The 24,729-nt window shown below is 41.4% G+C and overlaps 1 long non-coding RNA gene across 1 annotated transcript; it reads right to left on the bottom strand.

The window, feature by feature from the left end:
- Positions 1-1,167: 1,167 nt before the first annotated feature.
- LOC138684679 (uncharacterized) lies at positions 1,168-24,729 on the bottom strand. Its single transcript, XR_011323920.1, has 4 exons — positions 24,604-24,729; positions 20,614-20,722; positions 7,544-7,671; positions 1,168-1,506 (listed from the first exon to the last, which is right to left on the bottom strand). It is a non-coding gene; the product is annotated as an uncharacterized lncRNA (long non-coding RNA).

Genomic DNA, 24,729 nt, shown 5'->3' with positions numbered 1-24,729 from the left:
TATATGGCAAGATGCTTATGTGCATATAATGGAACTGCTTTAATGTCAAGTACAAGATTCTGAAGTCATGCAAGAGACAAGACTATGGGGAAAAAAATGCCATTTCCCCCCATTGTTTAATATTTTCATAGAATCCCAGAATCATTTAGGTTGGTTCCCTCAGCTGCTCCTCATAAGACTTGTTCTCCAGACCCTTCACCAGCTTCATTGCTCTTCTCTGGACACGCTCCAGCACCTCAATGTCTGTCTTGGAGTGAGGGGCCCAAAACTGAACACAGGACTCGAGGTGCGGCCTCACCAGTGCCGAGTACAGGGGGACAATCACCTCCCAGCTCCTGCTGGCCACACTATTTCTGATACAGGCCAGGATGCTGTTGGCCACCTTGGCCACCTGGGCACACTGCCGGCTCATATTCATCCCACTGTCGACCAACACCCCCAGGTCCTTTTCCACTGGGCCACTTTCCAGCCCCTCTTCCCCAAGCCTGTAGTGCTGCATGGGGTTGTTGTGACCCAAGTACCTGACACTTGGCCTTGTTGAACCTCATACAATTGGCCTCGGCCCATCGACCCAGCCTGTCCAGATCCCTCTGTAGAGCCTCCCTACCCTCTAAGCGGATCAACAGTCCTGCCCAACTTGGTGTCATCTGCAAACTTACTGAGGGTGCACTCGATCCCCTCATCCAGATCATTGCTAAAGATATTAAACAGAATTGGCCCAAAAACTGAGCCCTGGGGAACACCACTTGTGACTGGCCGCCAACTGGATTTATCTCCATTCACCACCACTCTTTGGGCCTGGCCATCCAGCCAGGTTTTTTACCCGGCAAAGAGTACACCCATCCAAGACATGAGCAGCCAGTTTCTCCAAGAGAATGCTGTGGGAAATGGTGTCAAAGGCTTTAATAAAGCCTATCTAGACAACAACCACAGCCTTTCCCTTCTCCACTAAGCAAGTCACCTTATCACAGAAGGAGATCATGTTAGTCAAGCAGGACCTGCCTTTCATTAATCCATACTGACCGGGCCTGATCCACTGGTTGTTCTGTATGTGCCATGTGATGGCACTCAAGATGATCTACTCCATTTTAGATCGTTTATAAATTTTTCTTAAAAGAACAGAGAAGTCTGACCTTGTTTAGGTGGAATTTTATCTCAAATAAATAAATAAATAAACAAACAAGCTAAGTGACATTTAAGAAAAGAAATAAGTTTAAGTAGCTGAAATATCTCAAATAACCTGAAGTTTTTAACCTGCTAAGTAATGTATTAAAAAAACTCCCTCCACAATAACTTCCATCGTGGTCTGTGATTAAGCACTACTGTAGAACAAAAATGAATTACAGAGATGGCTTGATACTGGGGAAACTTTAAAACATAGCAGTCAGAAAACAGAAATTAATTTACCTTTCATGGGGTCTTATTATTTATCTTGCTGTGTTTCCTAATTAATTGACGATATTGATGTTTACACAGGGATTTGCTCCTTTCCAACTTTGCTTGATCCTGTGAAGAAGTCAGAATGCTGCATTTGTAGTAGCACATTTATTGCCATGGCAACAGTCAGGGATTTCACAAACACTAATTAGAGTTGGCAACTTGGAATGTTTTCAGTACGGTCCCATATAATTTTCCCTCTTTTATCCATTTCTCATTATACCTTACTTTAATGATTGACTTCTTCAGTATGTATACAGTTTTTTCCCCCATGTCCTCAGGTTTCAGTTAATACCTTCTCTGATTTACAGCCACCTTTCTTACACCTCCGCGCACACCCGGTTAAGAAGTAACTGCAGTCCCTACCTGCATTTGTGTTAAGCTCCATTTCTTACACTTCAAATTAATCCAAGTTTCAGTGCAACCAGCTGGTTTCTACGCCAGCATGTGCAAAAGTAGTGAGGAAAGGTATGGAGGCTTAGCTGCATCTTCCCAGGCAAGCTACTTTTAAAGGTAGATGCTAAATCTTGCTTAAGGCGGAGTACAAGCCTTCTGTTCGCAAAACCTTAAGTTTTGTGAATGTCCAAAGATCAGGTAAAATATTTTAATTCAAGCATATGAAGAACATTTATAGACATTTAATTTACTATGTAATAATACGGAGAGGTGGGCCCGTGTGAACCTCATGAAGTTCAACAAGGCTAAGTGCAAGGTCTTGCACTTGGGTCAGGGCAATCCCAAACATGGATACAGGCTGGGCAATGAGTCGATTGAGAGCAGACCTGCGGAGGAGGACTCGGCGGTATTGGTGGATGAAAAACTGGGTATGAGCCGGCAATGTGCGCTCACAGCCCATAAAGCCAACCGTATCCTGGGCTTCATCAAAAGAAGCATGACCAGCAGGTCGAGGGAGGGGATTCTCCCCCTCTATTCCACTCTCATGAGACCCCACCTGGAGTGCTGCATTCAGCTCTGGGACCCCCAACATAAGAAGGACATGGACCTGTTGGACTGAGTCCAGAGGAGGGCCACGAAGATGATCAGAGGGCTGGAGCACCTCTCCTATGAAGACAGGCTGAGAGAGTTGGGGTTGTTCAGCCTGGAGAAGAGAAGGCTCCGGGGAGACCTTCTAGCAGCCTGCCAGTACCTAAAGGGGGCCTACAGGAAAGCTGGAGACGGACTTCTTACAAGGGCATGTAGTGACAGGACAAGGGGTAATGGCTTTAAACTGAAAGAGGGTAGATTTAGATTAGATGTAAGGAAGAAGTTCTTCACTGTGAGGATGATGAGGCACTGGAACAAGTTGCCCAGAGAAGCTGTGGATGCCCCATCCCTGGCAGTGTTCAAGGCCAGGCTGAATGGGGCTTTGAGCAACCTGGTCTAGTGGAAGGTGTCCCTGTCCATGGCAGGGGAGTTGGAACTAGATGACCTTGAGAAGTCCCTTCCAACCCAAACCATTCTTTGTTTCTATGATTCTATACTAATAGTGCATTACAGTTATCCAATTGAGTTAGTGCCCTAATTTACTCAGAAGCCTTATCAAACCTCGTGTTAGTAGTGAACTTTTGAGCCTCTCTAAAAGCAAAATGTATTAATTTGTTAACAAAGAAAGAAGGCAAATTTATGATGGCATCACCAGCAAGAGGGGAGGTTTTACTTCATTGGGCACTGTCCTGGTTTCAGCTGGGATGTAGTTAACTGTCTTCCTAGTAGCTGGTACAGTGCTGTGTTTTGAGTTCAGTGTGTGAAGAATGTTGATAACACTGATGGTTTCAGTTGTTGCTCACTAGTGTTTAGACTATAGTCAAGGATTTTTCAGCTTCTCATGCCCAGCCAGGGCACCTGACCCAAACTGGCCAACAGTGTATTCCATACCATGTGACGTCCCATCTAGTTTAGGAACTGGGAAGTGGGGGGGCAGGGATTCGCCGCTGGGGGACTGGCTGGGTGTCGGTCGGCAGGTGGTGAGCAATTGCCCTGCGCATCATTTGTACATTTCAATCCTTTTATTACTACTGTTGTCATTTTATTAGTGTTATCATTATCATTATTAGTTTCTTCTTTTCTGTTCTATTAAACCGTTCTTATCTCAACCCACGAGTTTTACTTCTTTTCCTGATTTTCTCCCCCATCCCACTGGATGGGGGGGAAGTGAGTGAGCGGCTGCGTGGTGCTTAGTTGCTGGCTGGGGTTAAACCACGACAGGCACGCTCAGGGTAAGAAAGAGATGTGCCTACTAAGCAAAGTAAAAGATTCCCATCCTGCGGCTCATTTGAGAACAAGTCCCAGCTGGTTGTCAAACCACCCTCCCAATAACAAAGATATCCAAATAAAACCAAGCAGAGAAAATATGACACTATCACCCTAATTTGGACAGGAAGACAATAAATCAGACTGGTTAGAGTATACTTACACTCTAAGCCATTGTAACTTACTAGAAAAGAAGAGAAAAATAATGGAAGCACCTGGAGCATCTTCGTTAGGTTACAGGTGAAATTGTATCCTTTGTTTCTAATTTAGAAAGGATTTTGTACATTATTAACAGACAACTAATATTTGAATAATAAATTCTGAGTCTGATCACCATCTTCTTTCCCTACATGGTGGGGAGGTAAAAAGCCTCTTTAAAGGTGGAAAAAGGTCTCACAAGGTATGAAGGAATTGAAAGTTCATCTTGATGGTAAATTACTGAATCTTTTCAGGAGATTATAACTGAAAGCAGGGCAGAATTACTATACTTGAAATAAACAGTATAACGTGTTAAAAAAGGAAACAAACGATTTAAATTAGACATTAAAGTAAAAAGTGAACCATTGGAAGAAGCCCGGTATTCCAACAGAGCCTGAGACAAGCTAACATAAACATGTAAAGAAAGCCTTTACTGAAAAAAACTGTTGCCTCGGAAGTGTACATTTTGCCTCCCTTTTTTTGAAGAAAGACTGAACTGTGCCAGCTTGTCCAGTTTTTGACCACACCTCCCACTGCAGTTCACTGCAAGGATCGGTTTTAAAACCTAGTCCTAATGCTTTTGAGAAATGTGAACCCAGAGCCCTCCAGCCTTTAGGACTTTATTTTCATGACTTAACTTTGTTCCTCCTACCCTTAATTTCAAAAGGCATAATCAAACTCATGGCAGGGCTCTTCGTAAGCTTTGTGAACTGGGCCACAGTCAAGAATTTCCACACTGAGTAATTTTATTACATGAAGTTTCCCGCCTGCTGTACAGAGCTGTGCAATATTCAGCACGGACATCTGCTTTTCATCTGATTTCTAAAGGAAAGCCTGGTGGATTGCTGCCCCTTTGAAATTAAGGAGTCGGGGAACAAATTTAAGTCGTGAAAATAAAATGCTGAAGCTGGAAGACTCTGGGTTCAAATTTTACAGAAGTTCTGATGCTCTGTTTTAAACTGATCTCTTGAGGGAAGCGCAATGGAAAGTATTTCCATCGACTGGGCAAGCTGACACAGTTCAGTCTTTTGGAAAAAGAATCAGGATCCATTGCACGTTCACACACAGAATTACATCCACTTTAGACCTAAGTGATAGCTTTCACTGAAAGACTTTTTGAGGTAAGTTATCAAGGATGGCTGAACCCAAGAAACTAAAAAAATAGGTGTCATGAACTTAATGAAATCTTCAAATTCTCTTACAACATATGAGATTTTTATAAAAATGCTTGTTTTACTCCATGCCTCTAAAGCAGCCTCTCTTCCCATGAGATGGAGTTGTTAACACAACATGAAAAGGCTGCAGAATCATGCTGGTGGCCTCTCAGGGGCAGCAACAATCACAGAAATCTAATAAATACGGTGGGAAACGCTATTTGGTGTTAGCATTTTCCACTTTTCCATCGTGCGTTACTCTTACAGCTCAAGTAAAACACGAGGCCGGGTTCAGTCTGGGCTGCCACGTCACGTAGGCTGCAGCTTCGCGGACATGACTAGCTGGCATAAGGTAGGACTTCTGTCAGCAGCAGTCGTGCCATGCCCGCCTGCTTCTTCCCTCTGCAGTGCCTTCCCTTCCTTGGGCCAGCGGCAGGGATTGTGTGGATGGGAGGTGAAACCGAGCAAGAAACTCGTGTGGGTTAAAACTAACCTGGTTTTCCCAGGTGGGGTCTCATCTATGCTCCTGGTGAGACCCCACCTGCAGTAGTGCATCCAGCTCTGGGGTCCCTGGTATGAGAAAGACACGGACCTGTTGGAGTGGGTCCAGAGGAGGGCCACAAAAATGGTCAGAGGGATGGAGCACCTCTTCTGTGAAGAAAGGCTGAGAGAGCTGGGGTTGTTCGGCCTGGAGAAGAGAAGGCTCTGGGGAGACCTTATAGCAGCCTGCCAGTACCTAAAGGGGGCTTAGAAGAAAGAGAGAGACTCTCTACTAAGGCCTGTGGTGACAGGACAAAGGGCAATAGTTTTCAACTGAAAGAAGGTAGGTTTAGACTGGACATAAACTCTTCGATGAGGGTGTGAGACCCTGGGACAGGTTAGCCTGAGAAGTTGTGGATTCCCCATCGTCAGAAGCATTCAAGGTCAGGTTAGGCTTTGAGCAACCCGATCTAGTGAAAGATGTCCCTGCCCACAGCAGGGGGGTTGGACTAGATGGTCTTTAAAGGTCCCTTCCAACCCAAACTATTCTGTGGTTCTGTGATTCCTGCCCGTTCCTTACCAGTCTACAATGCTATTAATAGGCACTTATTTTCTCATTTGCTGTCAGGATACTTCGGCCTAATTTTTAGATCTGCTGCATACCCATAATGCTCAATAGAAGCAAGAAGAGCCATGGGTACTCTTTTGAATCTTACTGCCATATACTATTTGCATGGGAGTAGCCTGCAGAACGCCCAGTTGAAATAAGGGGCCCATTGTGCCAAGTCCTCTTCACACGCATAATTGGAGACACCCCCAGACACCTCCTGCTCCGAAGACGTTTACAATTAATGAAGCAAGACAGAGGGAAAAAGTGTTATAGTTGCTGTATGGATAGAACTTCTATAGACGGAGACATTTAGAGGTTTGCTTTGTCACACAGGAATTTTGAAAAAGTTAAGAAGTTCATCCAGATCCTATCATACTAGCCTATTGCTTTAAAAAATAAATCCTTCCTCTCTTAGGCCATGAGTCAGAGTACTTTTCCAAAACAGTGCTTTCAGACTAACAATTGTCAAATTGCTTGGGGGAGACTCTAACTTGACATATTTAGTACGTTCTTCCCACAGCCCTCACAGAAGCCCACAGATGTCAGCTTCGATCAGCCTCAGCCAGGACTGCGAAACCCATCAGGTTCGTAGGGTTAGGGTGTATGTTAAGTTGGTCTAAAAAGTAAATCCTCGAAAAATTACTGTGTGTTCTGCACTTAGAGAGACACAAGAGGCTGCAAAGGGCAGCATTTCTAACAGGCTGCCCTAAAATAACAGCCTAGTTATTAGTCCAATATTGTTTTTAAACCTAGAAATTTCTAGACCATAGGAACTCTTTTGGAAGCAGACTGCTGCCTTGAATCTCAAATTGCAGTCCCCCTGCTGTGAAGATCTGTCACCATCCAGTCAGTGGAGTCCAAACCAGCCTCGCAAACCTGCATGGCATAATGTATGAAGCAAAGGATGTTACTGTAACTGTCTGTGTAGTGATTACAATCAGAGTAGGTGGTAAAAAAAAGAAAAGAAACATCATATAAGAGATTTTGTTTTCAATAATCATTATTGGAAGAGTGGTTCATACAACTAGACCATTTAAAAGACTGTAATTCAGTAAGGATAGAAGAGGGAGGAAAAAAAAATTAAATCAAACCCGATACATTGTTAGAAAAATGCAGACAGTTCACAATCACAGAAGGTTTTAATTTTATGGATTAAGACTACATAAGGACTCATGTGCTAGTTCCAAGTGAAGGTCCATCTAGCCCAGCATCCTGACAGTGGTCAGGACAAAGTAGAAACGGGCAGTGCAGGCTGATCTTGGCTTTCAGATCACTGGAGCCTAAGAGTGTACTTACCAGGTATCTCACCGAGCAGTTGTCTCCAAGCATTTTCAATCATTCACCCCTATTAGTAAAAAATTTTTGAGTATGCACCCTCAATATATGTATATTTATTTATTTATAAACTACATACCTGTACTAATGCAGTTCCATATTTTTTTCTTGCGCCCCAGTGGACTGTCTTGTAGAGCCCCTGGGGTGCATGCACCCCACTTTGGAGATCACGATTACAGAGGCTGTCCCATCATTTTAGTAGCATTTCTAGAAACAATAAATAATATTGTTTAAACATAGGTGTCATGGTTTAACCCCAGCCAGCAACTAAGCACCAGGCAGCCGCTCACTCACTTCCCCCCCAGTGGGATGGGGGAAAGAATCAGAAAAAAAACCCCAAAACTCATGGGTTGAGATAAGAACAGTTTAACAGAACAGAAAGAAAGAAACTAATAATGATAGTAACAACAATAATAAAATGACAATAATAATAATAAAAGAATTGGAATATACAAAACAAGTGATGCACAATGCAATTGCTCACCACTCACCGACTGATGTCCAGTAAGTTCCTGAGCAGTGATCCATCCTCCCACCCCCAGTCTCCCCAGTTTATATACTGGGCATGACATCACATGGTATGGAATACCCCTTTGGCCAGTTTGGGTCAGCTGTCCTGGCTGTGTCCCCTCCCAACCTCTCGTGCCCCTCCAGGCTTCTCGCTGGCTGGGCATGAGAGGCTGAAAAATCCTTGACTTAGGCTAAACACTGCTTAGAAACAACTGAAAACTTCAGTGTGTTATCAACATTCTTCTCATACTGAATCCAAAACACAGCACTGTACCAGCTACTAGAGAGAAAATGAACTCCATCCCAGCCAAAACCAGGACAACAGGGCGTCTTGCAGCCACTGCAGACACATTAGTTACTGGACCTCATTCAGATGGTAAAGACCTGCCATATTCGGCTACCAGTGGTATGACCCTCTTGCATTTAATTCATGCGCATTGAATGCAATACCAGTTAGAAACAGAAAGGGACAATTTGTCCAAGTGTAAAAAAACCCTGTTGCTTTAACAAGCTAGGAACATCAATTTAATGTGGGAAATATTAATAGGAACTGGAAATTGTTCAAGAACATTCTACTGGATATTAAAAAAAAAAAGCCACAAATTTGCAAATAGAAAAGAATTCATGCTGGGGAAGAAAGAATTTGTGAAATATAGAAGATGTAGAAATGCTAGTCAAACATTAGCAATCAAAATATAAAGAATGCAAAAAAGGATAATAGCAATAAACTGCAAATTTTGAAAAATGTACTCTGCTGAAAACAGCCATATAAGAAAAGATCAATGGGAAACACAGTTGGAAGGAACATATGAGAAACACATTAGAGTAAAAAATTTCTGCACCAAATATTGGTCCACTGCTAGGAACAGGTATTATAATATTGAACAAAGGCTCAGAAAAGACAGATGTGTTCATCACCATTTCTCTTCTGATTTCAGAAGGAAGCAGAAGGATAAATCTGTCCAATAAAATGTTGTAGATGGAACAGAAAACCTGGCATCCAGAATGAAGAAAAATATGATGCAGAGTCAGCTACAATTACACATGTACAAATCAAACAGCCTAGAGGGAAACAAGCAGCATGGAAAACAGGAAAAATCTCAAAGATCTTTGCATAGCCAACTTATTCCAAATATTAAAAAAGAGCAGAGACATGATCCAGGAAAATATAGATCTGTTAGTCAGATGCTGAACCTGGACGCATAACGAGAAGTTTCATTTAGAAGCCCACCAACACAGAATTGAACACTTAAGGTGCAATTAATAATAATCAATGCGATTTCATGGAATGCAGGTCTTGTAGAACAAGCCTTTATTTTATCTTCTTCAATTACCTTTTTGTTCACAGCTTTTGCTCTGGTTCGCAAAGATAACTCTGTTCATACAGTATGTTCATAGGCCTCTGTCTTCAAATCATTTAACCATGGATTTTGAACATCACATTATATGGAACTGAAAGGATATAATTTGGGAATTGGTTCCTATCAGTCTATTAGTAAATGATTTTGTCATTGCTACAGTTTCCACTGATTAAATTTGCAGAGGATACAAAACAAGTGGGATGGTAAGCAAGGAGAACAGGCAATTTGTAGAGAGTGATCTCAATTGTCTGATTAAAAAAGCACATTAAAAAATTGTACGGAGATGTGAGGGCATGTATTGAGGAGCAAGAAATGCAGTCTCACAGTACTGAAAACTCACTTCAGAGCAGGGACTCAGAGAAGTACGTATGGATCATCATAAATTAAGTTGAAACTAGTGTAGCTAATTACTTCCCAACGATGGCAGGGGATGCAAGCCTTGGTGGAACCCAATGACTTCGTCCTGGCAGTCTGAATGCTCCAGTGTGTCTGAAGTTGTAGGGCTCTGTTTAGGGATGAGCTTTCATGATCTTTATGCGCAAGGTCAGCCTGAGTTGCCTGATGCGTTTTTTTTCTGGCACTGAATGAGGGGGAGCTATATTTTCCTGACAACTTTGTAGATCAACCTGCAAATATAAGTCAGATCTAGGAAGGGCACTCCTGAGCTCTTAAATGCATCGATGACAAGCCAAAATTTAGAACATGATAAATGGTGCAAAAATAAAGTTTATGAAATTGTATTCAAATTCTGAATGTATCTTTCCTTGCCAACTTCATGCTCCTTTTTATTCCTTATGTCTCATTTTTATTGGCATAAACTTGTTGGGAATGTCTGTTTTCAGCTGAATTCTCAGATACAAACATGACTATTCATGCATAATTAAGAGTATGTTCTGTTCACTAATCATGCTCTAATTCAGTATCCAAACTCCAATAATCAATCATGGAGCAGAAAAAATGCAATGCAATTGAAATGACCAATAGTTAAAGTTAACAGCTCACAGACATAGAGTACTTTCCTTCTAAATCTTCAAGTGAGGACTTTGCAAATCAGCCTATCATAAGGAATCAAGATCAGTTCACGAATGACTTGAGAACAACAACAAAAAAAGCTAAAATTATCCTATAATCCGTTCACAATGAATGATTCATCCAGTCCTAGTAACATCCACACTAATATTGCTTTGCTGACCCAACCAGTTACTCTATTTTCAGGCACGAGCAGGGGTATCTCTTCACACACTGTCTTGATAAAGGTTCCATGCAAACAGGCAAGACCCAATTCTCCTTCTGGTGCAAACTGCTGTCTCAATTAGTTTCGACATAGGTATTCCAGTTTTGCCAGTTCAAAATCTAGAGCTGAGCAATAACGTCAATAGCCACAGTACTAATAAAATATTATGGATTGTTCATTTTCTGAAGGACATATGTGTATTAGCTTTTAATAGGTTTAATAGGCTTTGTGTACAGCTTTTATATACAGTTATGCAGCTTACTGTACATATTTATGTTCAGATTTATGGCAATGTTTCCCACTTGTTGCTCCAAGTTTTCTTTTCTTTCGCTCCCATAATTTCCATGCAAGCCTCTCTTCAGCAACTTTTCCCTTATGCTACTTTGTCTTTCCAGCAGTTCCTCATCTAGTTGAGCACTCAGCTTTTCTCTTTATTTCACTGTCAGTGGTCTGTATCAGTTGGTACACATTGACTTTTTTGTTCCCTAGGGTTATCTCATACTAGTCTGCGCCCAGTGTCATGACATGTTCCCTTCAAGGCTGACACCTGCACCGCGTACACTTGCAACTTTTACCTTGTTGACGTTTCTAGTCTATCCTGTATCTGCCTGTAGGCAATCAGTCTAGTCTTCCTCCGTACTCTGGGACTGGCGGAGATCCATGGATCAGATATGGCTTCTGTGACGACCCATACCGCTGTGCTTCAGAAGCACTTGGTAAAAATTGCATTAACTATACTCCATTTTGAGCCCATGAAGACCCAGCTGTCCAGTCTCCCTGTAAGCCTTGCTAATTTTAGTTTGGTGCCTCCTACATTTTACCTCTTGCAGATTTTCTAACATTTTATTTCATTTCCTTAGTGAAAACATATGGCAAACAGATGCTTAAGAAGGGCCCCAGGCACCCATCTCTTTTTCCAGACTTTTCAGGATATGTGGGAAAATTCTGAGGTTTATCTTGATATGCATTGCACTTGCAATTTATTTCAAGTGCTACCTTTTCAGTGACAGGCATCCTAAACACCATCAATTTTGGAGGTATGTCATCCAAAAATCAAGTTTCTGCCTCTATTATTTTTTTTCATAGGCAACCTTGAAAACATAAATAAACTAACCACCAGGTTTCAAAAATCGTAACAGCTGGGTATCAGTCAGAGGAAGCAAGGATGATCTAAAGATCTTTCTCCTTCTCACACGCACCTCTCAAAATTTTAAATAAATCAGTTGAGATTCATCTACAAACATCAGTTTACCAGTCCCGCCTTAAACCTTAAGTAATGGTTTCTGCACATTGGCGTGACCACAGGTCTGTCTGAGATAAAAGGGAAATGATCTGAAGACTTGAAAATGCTAAATCTAGCCCTCCTTAAAAATTGCTAGTCCCCTCTGAGACTGGGATTTAGCTAGTTTGCATAGATTATGAGAGTGCTGAGCTTGGGCAGCAGCCCCCCACTTGCTGTGGCCAAGGCAACTATTCCACGGGAGAGAGCATCTTCCAAACCAACAGGAAAATAGGAAAGTCTTCAGTAGAGCTGTTGGTCTCTGTCATGCACCTTTTTCCCAGGTACTCGCCTTGTTTTATACTATAATTCTTCTCTCCCCTTTCCCATGCTTCATCCTTTGTTGTACTATCCTACAGCAATGCATTTAAAATTAATATTTCAGGAAGTTGAAATTATTTCTGAATTTCAAAAGTGTGTGCATATTCTGGAGAAAGTTTATTTTGGTAAAGGGGACTATGCGTGGATATCAGCTTTCTTTACTAAGGCTGCTTTGTAATTAATTGCTCACATGGGACCTGAAAGCCAAGAAATAGCATATCTGCTTTCCCTTTGCTCTGTCCCCTTCCCAGGATTCACTCATTCCAGAACCATGAAATATTGAGCACCGAATTTAAGATCCAATCATGTGTTGAGAAGGGAGTACTGAGAGCCAAACATGTGCAAGGTGGCAGATTTACCCTCATAACCAGATCTATCTCCTAAGCATGAAGATACCCAAGGTGGGTCAAGATTTGCTCCAGATATCAGACATTAGGATGTAGATTTATTCACAAAATGCAAATGTTTCATTTAGAAGCTATTTAAATGAACAGCCTCTTGAATTTATTGTCATATTTTCTTTTTCCTTTCTCATTAAAAATGTTGCTTTTTTATGCACAAAGGATGAGAATGCTGCAATGCACTGTTTTCTGTATCGATATACAGCAATCAATTAATGCTGAATTAGATGATTTTACCATTTATAAGACATGCAGTGGAAGCCGATACATAGGCTGAATGAAATTGCTCTGAAAGGCATAGCACATGGTCAGGAAAGACTATCATCAGCTTCGAGGCCACAGGGCTCCTTCAGAAGTGATTTACAGGTATCTTGTTTCACATTTTATATCAAAATTATCTGGCAAAAAAAGAAATGTAAAGCAACTAAATCAATGCCAAACTGATTGTTGCATGTGATTTCCAAGGGATGTTTCTTTTTCTCCCAGATAACTTGTATCAACACTAAATGTTCCTTCCAAATGAAGGATCCCTTTTTGTTGTCCGTAGGGAGGAAGGGCTAAAGAAAATAAAGACATATTAGCCATCATAGGTAATTCCCAAGGATACTTAGTTTTTCTTCCCCACGTATATCAACACATAATGTTCCTTACAGATAAAGGAGCTATTTTTGCCATCTTTACCAAGGAAAGGCTGAAGAATGCAGAAAATTTCACCGCAGCAGGTCACAAATGTGACCACTGGAAAGAAGCAAAGCTCTGCAGTCCTCCTTACTTTTTAGTATCTACGGAGCATCTTCTTCCCCAAACTCCAGCTGGTTATCTGCCACTTAGTTATAGTCGCTGGTTAGCTGTGCAAGATGGGCAGCAGCCGCCTGTGGTGGTCGGTCCTGATGGAGCTGCCTGCTTCCAGCTGAGACCTCCCCGGCACGCTGGCCAGCAGGACAGATGGACGCCCTCAGACCAGCCATCCTTTTGCATGGAAACAGGGCAGAAGACTCTCGCTTCACCCACTTCTCCGTAACTTCAGACATCTCTGCCCGTCTCCTCACGTTTTGTGCCTCAGACTCTCTGACGTAGGCTGTTGAAATGCCGCAACACTCTCTCGATAACGTGCCTCTTAATTCCTAGTCATCGTTTTACTATTAATTACCAAATGTGTGCGAGCAAAGTATTCGGTATCTTAGAAATCCTGTGTCGCCCCATCAGTGAGCGCCTGCTCTGCCCACGGTCCTTTCAGCCTGTGCCAGCTTCTGTTTCATCTCTGTCTACAGCACCACGGAGAAATGCGACAGGAAAATAATGTGATTTCGGGTTTAATTCGATGAAACACTTGTATTGGTTTCTAAAATGTACGGACTCTTTTTTTCGCTCCTGGAATCACAGTTTTCAAAGGAAACCGATTGCCATCACATGCATTAAAAATGGCATTTAACAGTGACTTTATCAAATGTACTGGAATATTAGCAGATACGTTACGTGCATAAATGTAACATGTATCACCTTCTCTATCTAATCCAAGAGCTTCTTATTTTCCATCCACCCACTCAGGCATACAGTTATTCATTAGGTACAAAAATGAACTGCACACCTTAAATATATTCAGATTATTGTAAAACTGCCTCCACCTTGCTACCAGAATTGCCAAGGTAAAAATATCCGTCTCTTTCTCAAAAGATGGATGGTGATAATATAGAAATGTTTCTACTTCCAAAGCGCCTATACTAATACAAGGAGTCAATTCTATTTAAAAATAAATTCGCACTTGAACAGTTGCTGTACTCGATACATGTATTTCACACACACACAAAAAATTGTTTCAAAAGTTATGTAGCTGTAGTCAAGCATTTAGAAGTTAGGAAAGAAAAGAGCGAAGACGAATCTTCTGTGCCTGAAGAAACATTTTTTTCCCCTTCCTGTGTAAGTATTATCATGTAGTCCTTAATTACATGAAAATGTGCTTTTTTACCTCAGGAATCCATCTTGTTTAATCCAAAGAACACGTTTTTCCCTTCAAATTGTTCTACCTGAGCCACCTGTTCCATGAAGACCTATGAAGACATTATTTAATATCCCTCCTAGCCTAGTTTTCTAGGCAAACAAAGCTTATGTTATGCTATGATTCTGTCCCTCAGACCCCACTGAGAACTTTTGGATCTGCTGGGTGTTTTCAATCAAATACAATGGAAAAGTAGAGGTTTTAAGAAGAAAAACTTATCCAAGTTTCAGGACAACGGAGGAAAGGTGAAAGCCCTATTGGTGCCTCCACCAAAGTAAAGGCAGAAGGTGAACCCTGCTCTGCTGCCAGCATTTGGGCAGCTCAGCCCCAAAACCCCGCTCCTCAGGAAACCTGCCTTTACCCATCCTGCTGCACCAGGGCCACCCGCATCCCTGCCGCAGACCTCGCCTCTCTTTTCCGAGCATCTGTTTTTTTTTTAAAATCGTTTTGACCCTGAAGATGCTTTGGGTGTGGTACCTCATAGCTTGGGATGATGGGGATTACGCTCTAACGCCTGCATCCATTTTTACACCGGTGAAATATGGTTTTGCTCTTTCCTTCTTTTGCCTGGTACTCCCATTGCCCTCAGCCTCTTGCTTTTGTCTGGCTTTGGCTGCTTTGTTTTGGCTCTATAGTTCTCCCCCACCTTGCACGCTCAGTTTGCCATTAAAACTCCCCCTCTAAGCCGAACGTTTGGGCTGTGCTATTTAGGCTTGTAGCCCGGAAGTTTGTGGTAAAAATTCTACACACAAGGCTTGTCAGGGCAATTTCAGTATTAGGTGATAAAATTCCCCTTTTTTCTATGCACACAAGTCACCCTTCAGTCGATGTTTCCAACAACTGCCCAGTCTTTGATATCCTTCAGTACAGCTAAGGTGGAGCTGGGTCACAGATCACAGCAATAATGCCTATGTCAGAAAAAAAATATTAAGTAAAAAGAAAAAAAAATCAGCACACTACCTGAAGGTTCATCAGCCATCTCTGCCAAACACGGATCTTGGACAACGTATTGTCATTTTGCTAAATACTCTTAATACAGATGTTGGCACATTGGCAAGAAATTGATGAAATCCCACTGTTCTTTTTATTCAAACTCTGCTTCCATTTTATCTCTTAAGATAGAGATGTAACAGTAGATGGTGGATAACCTCTGGTGTATTCATAATTGCCGTGCAATACATACATGTACATTATCACATTGGTTTTCCTGTATGTGCCTTTACTGTCACTCCTCATCGCTGCAAATGATTAAATGAAGTAGCAGGCAGTGAAAAACTGTGAAACCTTTCAGTTTGGCACTACCTGTAATACACCGCAGCAAATCTGCTCATGTCCATGAATATCCAACCCATCTCCCAAGAATTACCATTTCCCCATTTTGTAAAGGTCCCAGTGTTAATTGTCTAATACAGAGTGATCACCTTTTTCCCCCCCTCTTTTACTTTTTAGAGTCCTGATTTGATGATTCAGTTTGTATCCACATGCACTTAGTGACAAATAACACTCTGCCTTAGCAGAAAATGCTTTCTTCCCACTGTTCAGGTGTATTTAGCTCTCATTCAGGCACTGTATCACTTCTGCACTGCTTCTTGTCAGCCCCCACATCTAGTCACCCTCTACATCAAGTTTGTCCTGGCCTTACCTCTATATTTTCCGATACTAGAAGCAAAAGTACTGGCAGATTCCCCTTTTGCTCCCCAGGCCTGATGTTGAGGAGTGAAGGGGAGTAGTGAAGGAGAAATCAAGAAGGAGAATAACAGTGGTGATCTTCTGAGGTATTGGATCCCCTCTCCCTCCAAAATTTCAGTGTATCACTTGGGAAAATGATGACAACTATTCCTGTTGAGCCATAACTCTGTTTCAGACATAGCAAGAGACTGGACAAGTCAGTAATAAATATAGCGGTGGAGCAGTAAAACTCATAATAACACCCTACGATAATCACAGCCACATTAAAAACTACAATTTAGGGGAACAACTAAGAGACCTAAGCAACTACTTGCAAAAGAAAGCCAAATAGCAGACTTTGCACTCAGATCCATAGAAATGCTGTCTTGGTTTCTTTTGAGGCCTGAGGCTCATAAGAGCTATTCTGTATTCATCACCTCCATCCTGTTCACTTTGGGACTGCTGTCCAGCTCAGAGATGACCCTCAGCATGAAGCAGTCAGACTGAAAATGAGATCCAGCCTTCTTAGTCAAACGATTCTACCAACGTGCAAGGATGCCACAGTTGCACACCAATTAAAGGGTTTTTTTCTCAGTGTTTTACCTGTTTGCGGCTGATACAGAAGAGAATCATTCATAAATGACTGAAATCCATCTTGCAGACAGTATTTGCCACCAGATTTAAAACTGCTAAAATACTCATTCTCTGTACCACCCAAGCATTAAGCTAATGCCCCTCTTAAGCTTCTCTGGCACCCAGAGCACAAGTAAAATAATCTGCATTCATGGTGCCCACAGAACATTAATCCAATCTACTATTTCCGAGGTAAGAAATGAAGCCATTTTAGTCACAATTCAGGGTTTAATTCAAATTGTAATAATGCTATCTTTTAAATAGCATTAAACATCTTCAATGAAAAATTCTTTCCCACATGTTTATGACTTTTTTTGTATTACAGATAACTGTAACAGTGAGAAACCAATATTTTAATGGCTCATCTAAATACTAAACAAAGACGTAAATATTCAGTATGATGTGCAGGGAATTAGTAGTCGCATTAGCAATAATGGGACTTGCACAGCTAATTCTCCACATAGCTATCTGAACATGTACCCCAAAGTACTCATCAAGAAAATCAAACTTTCAATTACATTTTAAACTAAAATAGGCTTTAGAGGCTTTCTTTCTCTGAGACAAAACTTTAAAGTAGGTTTATCTCTACAAGACTGAACTTCAGGGCTTCACAGTGTTACTGCCATACTAAAAGTAAATAGAATAAGATTCAAACATTATGTATAAAAATAACCCTTACTGTGGAATTAAGTCTCTTTGGATCATGAACATTTGTTTATGCAGCATCTCCACCCTACTGTTACAGAACTTGAGCACTTCACAGTTTTAGTGTATAGACAACACTGCCTGTGAGGTAGCGAAAAGGTCTACCCAACTTGACAATGCAGCTGATACCCTTCAGCTTTGCATCTTTGACACTAGAACATCAATTTTCTTTTTCAAGAAGTGCCAATGAGCACCTCTACAGTAAAACGGTCTAGCAGGGAAGAAAGAAACACATTTGAAATGTGAACCTAAGCCATTTGTCTTACGCCAGCATTCCCCCTTACAGCTCAGATATACCTACGACCTAGCAGGAAGCAGGAGACAATGAAGGAGTTAATTTTAAGTGACTAGCTTCTCATTTTGCATCTTTCAGAGAAAAGGGTCTGACTTCTGCCAGAAGCAACTTAAACTTTTCAAGATAATACCAGCAAGCATCACTGTAAAGATCCAGGTCATGAGGGGTTCCCTAGATACAAAGAAATTGATGGATACTGGAAAATGTGTAAGACAGAAAGAAACAAAGCAGCAGAGGACCAAAGAAGGTTCTGATTTGAGAAAGTATATTTTATGACTTACTAAGATAATGTTTCAGTTACATTTAAAATTGTATACTGCTTGCCATGTATTAGAAATGACAGATACTTTCTAGAAATAGATGTTGAACTGTACCTCAGCCATTCCTCCTCTTCACTTCTGACTCACTCTGACTTCTAGCAAGAACCACTTTCTTGTAAGTGAAAGTATTCCATTGTACAATTGTCTTATTTATTAAGTTGCCTTCAATCATTTTCAGTGCAATTGTATGTTCCTATGCTAAATAGCTATTGTATGTTCCTATGCTAAGTAGCTAACCATTACATTGGCCATTACCACTCAAAACAAGACTTTGGGATTATAATGGAGACTTGCAGGAAACCTTCTTAGACACGGTTTAAAAAAAAAACAAACAACGAGGCGGGGACATATAAAATGCTAGGAATTGCTAGCAAAGTAACAGACAACAAAACAGAAAATACAATTGTAACATTTTATAAATCTGTGTTTTGCCCACAAAATGAATACTGTGTGCAGCTCTGGTCCCTTTATCTCAAAAAAAAAAAAAAAAAAAAAAAAAGCATATATCAGAAATGGAAAAGGCCCAGAGAAAAACAAGGATGATCAAAGTTATGAACTAAACTGTCCACAAGGAGTGGTTGAGCCTGAAAAAAAAGACAATATAGAGCAGAAATGCGGTCTACAGAGTAATGAGTAGCATGGGGAGGTTGGACAACAATCAGCTGTCAGAAGAGCCAGCCTCTTTACACAGACAGCAGCAAACCTGTGAAAATCCTTGCCAAAGGACTTTGTGCCTGAAAGAGCTTTACTTACTTTCTAGGGGAGACTGGGTGAGCATTTGAAAGAGATATCCACTGGGGTTACTGCGAAAACAAACCACATCTGGTTCAGGAAACCCCCAATGTAAAAAAAAGTTGAAGGCTGGGAGAACATTAAGGAGGAACTAGCACATATGCTTGCCCGATTCTTACTCTAACCTCACCGTGCACTTGTGGCCACTGTTGGAGACAATCCAAAGCTAGATGGTATAGACGGCCTTTGAACCAGCAGTGTGATTAATAGGTCATTATACAGACAGGTAAATTCCTGATTAACTTGATGTATGCCTTGGAGTCTGATGTGGATTTTAAATCAGAAACAGTCTGATAAACTTTTTGTCTCTAGAAAAGCAATAGCCAAGAAATATTCCATAATCCAAATTAGCCAGGCTACAGATCTTCATGTCCATTGGCTCCACCTCTCAGCACCAGGAACTTTTCTGGCAGAGCTGAACAATGTCTTTCTTGTTATCCCATAAGGAGGAAGAGGGAAGGCAAAGACAATTCTAGAAATCTTAAAAGTACAGCTGTAACATTGAGTCAGTGGAAAGGCACCCCAAATGAATGTAAGTATTCTAAATTTTAATGTTTCTGAAATTCCCTGAAGTTTTTATTGAACAGGGAGTTGTTCATGGCCTGCACATGTTAGAGAAGCAGCAGAATCAGCATAACCTTCCTAACTAAGCAAGAAAAATTAAAAACATTTTAATATAAACTCATTATGAATGCAAGCTGACAATATTACACCCCTGGTCTGCAATTAAAAGACATTCTGAATCCCTCTTTCAAGGCTGAATGGTTTTACAAAAGGAATGTTACTGGTAAGTATGACGGGTGAACTGGATAAATCAATGTTTGTTCAGTTGATTCGCCACCTTCTATTCCCCCCCTACACCCCCAAATACAGTCTGTATTTTCTTGTGTCAGGAAGCATTGGAACCTGCACAAAGAACAAAATCCTCACCCTGCTAAATTGAATAGAAATTTTACCATTGACTTGAATGGCACTAAGATTTGATACAGAATTTCTAAGGGCTTGTATACAAACAAAAAAAATGGACCAGCTTCCTTCAGTTGGTAAAACTGACTTGTATGGAAAGTCTTTTTTTTAGTTAGAGTAACTCATAGGGATTTAGCTTAAGGTGATGCCAATGTAATTCGGTCCTATAACAGGAGACAAATGTGCACAAAAGACAGTCCCACTAAAAGCTTTTTGACTGAGTTAGCTCAACCTTCTTCTGAAGTGCAGTAAAATAAAACTGCTTAGGTGACCTTACACGTGAAACTGAGAATATCAGATACACCGTTGCTACAGCACATACTGAAAGCTGATCAGTAGTTCTGAGTGGGAGAAATCCTCTTCAGCTCCAGTAGGAACAAAAAGACATTGGGGAAAAAAACACATTGATCATGATGTAATGCCAGTCATGGGGAAGTTCCCAGGTAGGGCCACAACCCCAACAATGCTTGTTTTAATGTTTTATCTCCTTTGGTTGTGCCAGCAGCGGACAGCTAAGGTTCCCCAGGCAAAGTGCTGCAGGTGCACGTTGCCCGAGTGCTGGCAACACGAGCTCCCACCAGCTAGCGATGCTTGTTTCACCCTGCTCTTGTCAGGAGGGAAATGTTACTGCTTTTGGACCAGGTGTTATAGATAGCTTCTGTACCTACCGTCCTCTCTGTATAGGCTTTGCTGCGCCACTACTTGCAGGGGTAGATCAACGGCAGCTACTGTAAACCATTCCTGCATCGAGGTCACAGTGTGAGACTTGTGAATATGCTGGAAAAGACCCAAATAGCCAGTGCAACCAGTGAGGAAGTGTTTCTCTCAAAACAAAATCTGCTTTGCCCTAATTGCTTTCTCTCCTACTTTTACACCCTATTCAGTGTTACTGCTGCTGTGAATAAGTTAATGTATAATAAAACTCTTCTGTTTCATTACCACTTGGGAGACCTACTTTCTGCAATACTATACAAATGATCCTCAACCAAATCTGAGCTGGTTTTGCAGCAAATTACACTAAAAGGGCATTGGATCAGAATTCCGCCAACTGTAAAAAACTACAGCACAATTTTTGTCAACAGTAGCAAACAGCTTCCCCCCAAACCAAATCGCAGTATGTCACTTACATCAGGAAGACAGTTTCAGAAAATGCTGCCACATATTCCACAAAACACCCCTCAGTCAAGAATTACTGAAAGAGTTTGATTTTTTTGAGGGATGTATGTTAGAAGGGGACCTCGTTCCAAACAACCTTGTGCTCCTGAAAGACTGTGAGAGAGAGCAATGTTCACTGTAACACAGTAACGGCTGTTTTCCATGACACAATGGAAACTTTATATCGGTTCTTGCCAGCACAAGCCTTTTGACAGTGAAATCAGTGTATCTGTAATGCATTGAAAAAGGCAACAGAATTTTGAAATGCTCTACTGGAAAAAGAGTACCTTGGGAACATAATGTAAGTATCTGGGAAGTTCTGTGCTTATGGAGCAGCACTCACTGAAATACCATCCCCAGCATGAGTTATCTGAGAGTCTGTGTATAAGGAAAGACTGCCGAGAATAGAGTTGAGCATGTTAAATGAATTGCACATCTGGAACCTGGTCCTGAATCCATGTATTTGAAACCTATGAATGATCTCATGTGGAAAAAGAAACTGCTGCAAGCTCTTCCTTACTCAGATATACAACAGTTCTCTGCCTTTCTAGGACTCTCCATGATTTTCTTCTATGTTATTTATTGGTGATACAGAACAGTTTCTCTGATAACTGTACAGGAATACACATGGTTGTCAAATCTATAAGAGATCACAATTGATCACGGACATGCAATACAAATCTGAGTCTGTAATTCAGGAAGTCCAACTCCATCTACACATTACATTTTTTTTCTGAGCTATCTTTTGCCATCAGAGGTAGTATTTTCCCAGACCTGAAGGTGGAACTCTTGTTCCTTTGATGATCTTTACATGAGTGACAGCATTTTGCATTGTCATTTTTTCCTTGAGGAAATCTGGACTTCTTTGAAGTCATTGCTGGGTTGTCTGGGAGATCACGTTAGCAATAGTAGCAGAACTGGACAGTCAGGCATGAACGTCATGTTGAACGTCACAATGAAATGTGCCAGGAGCTCTTCAGATGTTGCCTGTTAGAACTCACAAAAACCCCCCAAACAAATAAACTTTCTTTTTTGGGAATATCCTTGGGATCCTATTCCTTCTTTTGCTGCTAGATAAGTAGACTTCTTGGTTTTCTTCTGGAGTCATCAAGTTTAAGGAAAGGAAAGACCGAGTGTAATCTTGTGGTCGTACCACCTCTATATCAGACCACACAGAACCTCTGCCAATGTATTCCATACCAAAACTGCAGCTGTGTATGCTTGAGCTACCGTACCTCTTGAAAAAATCTCCATTTTTTAAACTATTTTTTTCTTTCAAAACAGATTCACAATTTAATCCTATAGCCAGTTAAGAAATGCTATATTTCTAGTCTCATTTTTTTTTTTAGTTTTGCTTTCAGAACACTGCTTCTACTCCTCAAACGTCTCTAACCCAGACAAGTACTAGTACACTTATGACAAAGGTCACACCTGCATTGGATTGTGCTTTTAAAATATCTCACATTAACGCACATTCTCCACACCTTTCACAACTTTCTCCTGGGCTCTTTCCAATATTTAACATCCCTTTGAAGTGTAAATGCCCAAACTGAATGCATTATTTCGATACTAGTTCTATAAACAGGGGTAATATCCATTCCCGTTGTATTTGATCTTCCTCTGGTTTTGCTTCAGAGTATTAGTCAGCAAGAGCTTTGTTCTGGGAGCTCATGTTCAGCTGCTTATGTACCATAATGTCCAGGTCCTCTTTAGCATTGTCTCATGCCAGTCATTCTCCCTCAGATTCCAGGTGCGGCTTTGAGGCTTTATCTTGACTGTACAACCTCCAATTTGACTGTCTTCAGAGGAGTGTTTTTACAAGTGAGAAGATCTTACAAAGCAATTCAAAGGAGTTTATCTAAGCGACCTGCCCTTTTCTTTATTTACAACAGCAAAGTAGCGATCTGGTATTTTTGTCTAGGTCATTTCTGATAGTACCAGGCCAAGAATAACACCACCTCAAAAGACAACCTTATGACAAATCTTCACTTACAACTACTTCTCTTGAGAACTGTCAGTTGAATCACTTATTATGAACTATGCAGAATTTGTATTCCACATTGTATTTATGAGAATAGCATACTGTTCTAAATCAGATGGAAGCTATTATATCAACATTATTACCTTTATCAATCAAACTTAAATTAAAATGTGATTAATCAAATCTTTTTTATGAAAGTGTGTTGATTGGCATTTAATTATTGGCATTTAATGACTGTATCCCAGGTCACCTCTTCCATGATTCTGCCCTATATCCATGTCAAACTAGCTATGCTAGGCTAGCCTCTGTCATCCTCTTTACCCTTTTTTAAATATATGTTTGGTGCAAGCTTTTTTTAGTGCTTTGGCATTCCCCAGTACTCCATTGCCATTCCAGCAGCTGTATGGCAAGCAACAGAACTAATGAAGACACTGGACACTCTGGATTTGGATCCTTTACCCCCTAAATAATCTTAATTACACTAACAACAATTTATTCTCCATTTGTCCTATGAAGAGCCCATCTAGCAGTCTGGAACTATGTATACGCAAAGTGGATGGCTAATTTATACATACTAATTGTCTGGCTGATTGCTGCTAACAAGAATGCGTAAGAGATGAGTGTTTTGCTTGCTGTTCCTTTGCTGAGGAAACAAATTTAGATTTATTTCCTCAAAACTTACAGGACTGTGATGACTTTCTCCAAATTAGACTGGAACCAGCCAAAAGGGCATGGAATGACTGACAGATGAACAGGTAACGTAAATCTTGTTCAGAACATCAAAATTGACTTAAACTCGTCTTTGATAAGTTGGAGATCTTAAGTCTGTTCTAGTAATGCTGTTGGGTTCAGTTAAAAAATGTTCTATTTTAATAATGGCGTGACGTAGTTGCTCTACAGGTACTGCCAGGTAGCCAGACAGTTTTTCACTTCTCTTCAGCGGCGATAAAATGATCAGAAGCGATACCGGGCTGCCCTCGGAGGTGTTGCTCTACCTGCTGGGAGCGGGTCCCCTGTGTCGGGGTAGGACCTAACGGTCAGTGTCAGACACAAACAAGATACACTTATTTTCAAAATATGGCTCAGAAATATTTCCTAAATACTTATTTTCCGAATGCTGTTAGGAGCAGTGAAGGTTAGTGAGGGGAGAAAGGAGCCTCACCGGCACGGCCTGGTCAGCATTTGTCGCCTACAGACCGATGCTCTGTATCCCCAGGGTCCCACCTGGCAATTTGGCATTGCCTAAATTACGTGTCAAGGCAAGAAAAAATGTTGGCTGGGGGGAGTTTTAAGAAAAGTTCTTGAGAAGATGGCGGGCGCGAACCTTTGGCTCTCTTTCAGAAGAAGAAATTTAACTTTCCTCACTCGATGAGCCCTTAGCCCCGAGGCCTGGTACTCCCTCCCCGGCCAGGGCAGATTCTCCTCCTCCTCCTCCCGCCCTTCCTCCTCCTCCTCCTCCTCCCCGGCCCCTTCCCGCCCCCCGCCCTACCGCCCCGCACCGAGAGTTACGGAGGGAACTAACCATGAGGAAAATCGCCCCGAGCGCCGTGACGGGGGTGTGTGTGTGGCGGGCGGGGGCTGGGCCGATAACCGCCGAGGGGGAACCCTGCGCGCCGCTTCCCGCCCAGCGTCCCGGGGCCGCCGCGGG

The sequence above is a fragment of the Haliaeetus albicilla genome, chromosome 3 (genome assembly GCF_947461875.1).
Source record: "Haliaeetus albicilla chromosome 3, bHalAlb1.1, whole genome shotgun sequence".
Lineage (NCBI taxonomy): Eukaryota > Metazoa > Chordata > Aves > Accipitriformes > Accipitridae > Haliaeetus > Haliaeetus albicilla.
This window is presented reverse-complemented; position numbering and strand designations above follow the sequence as displayed.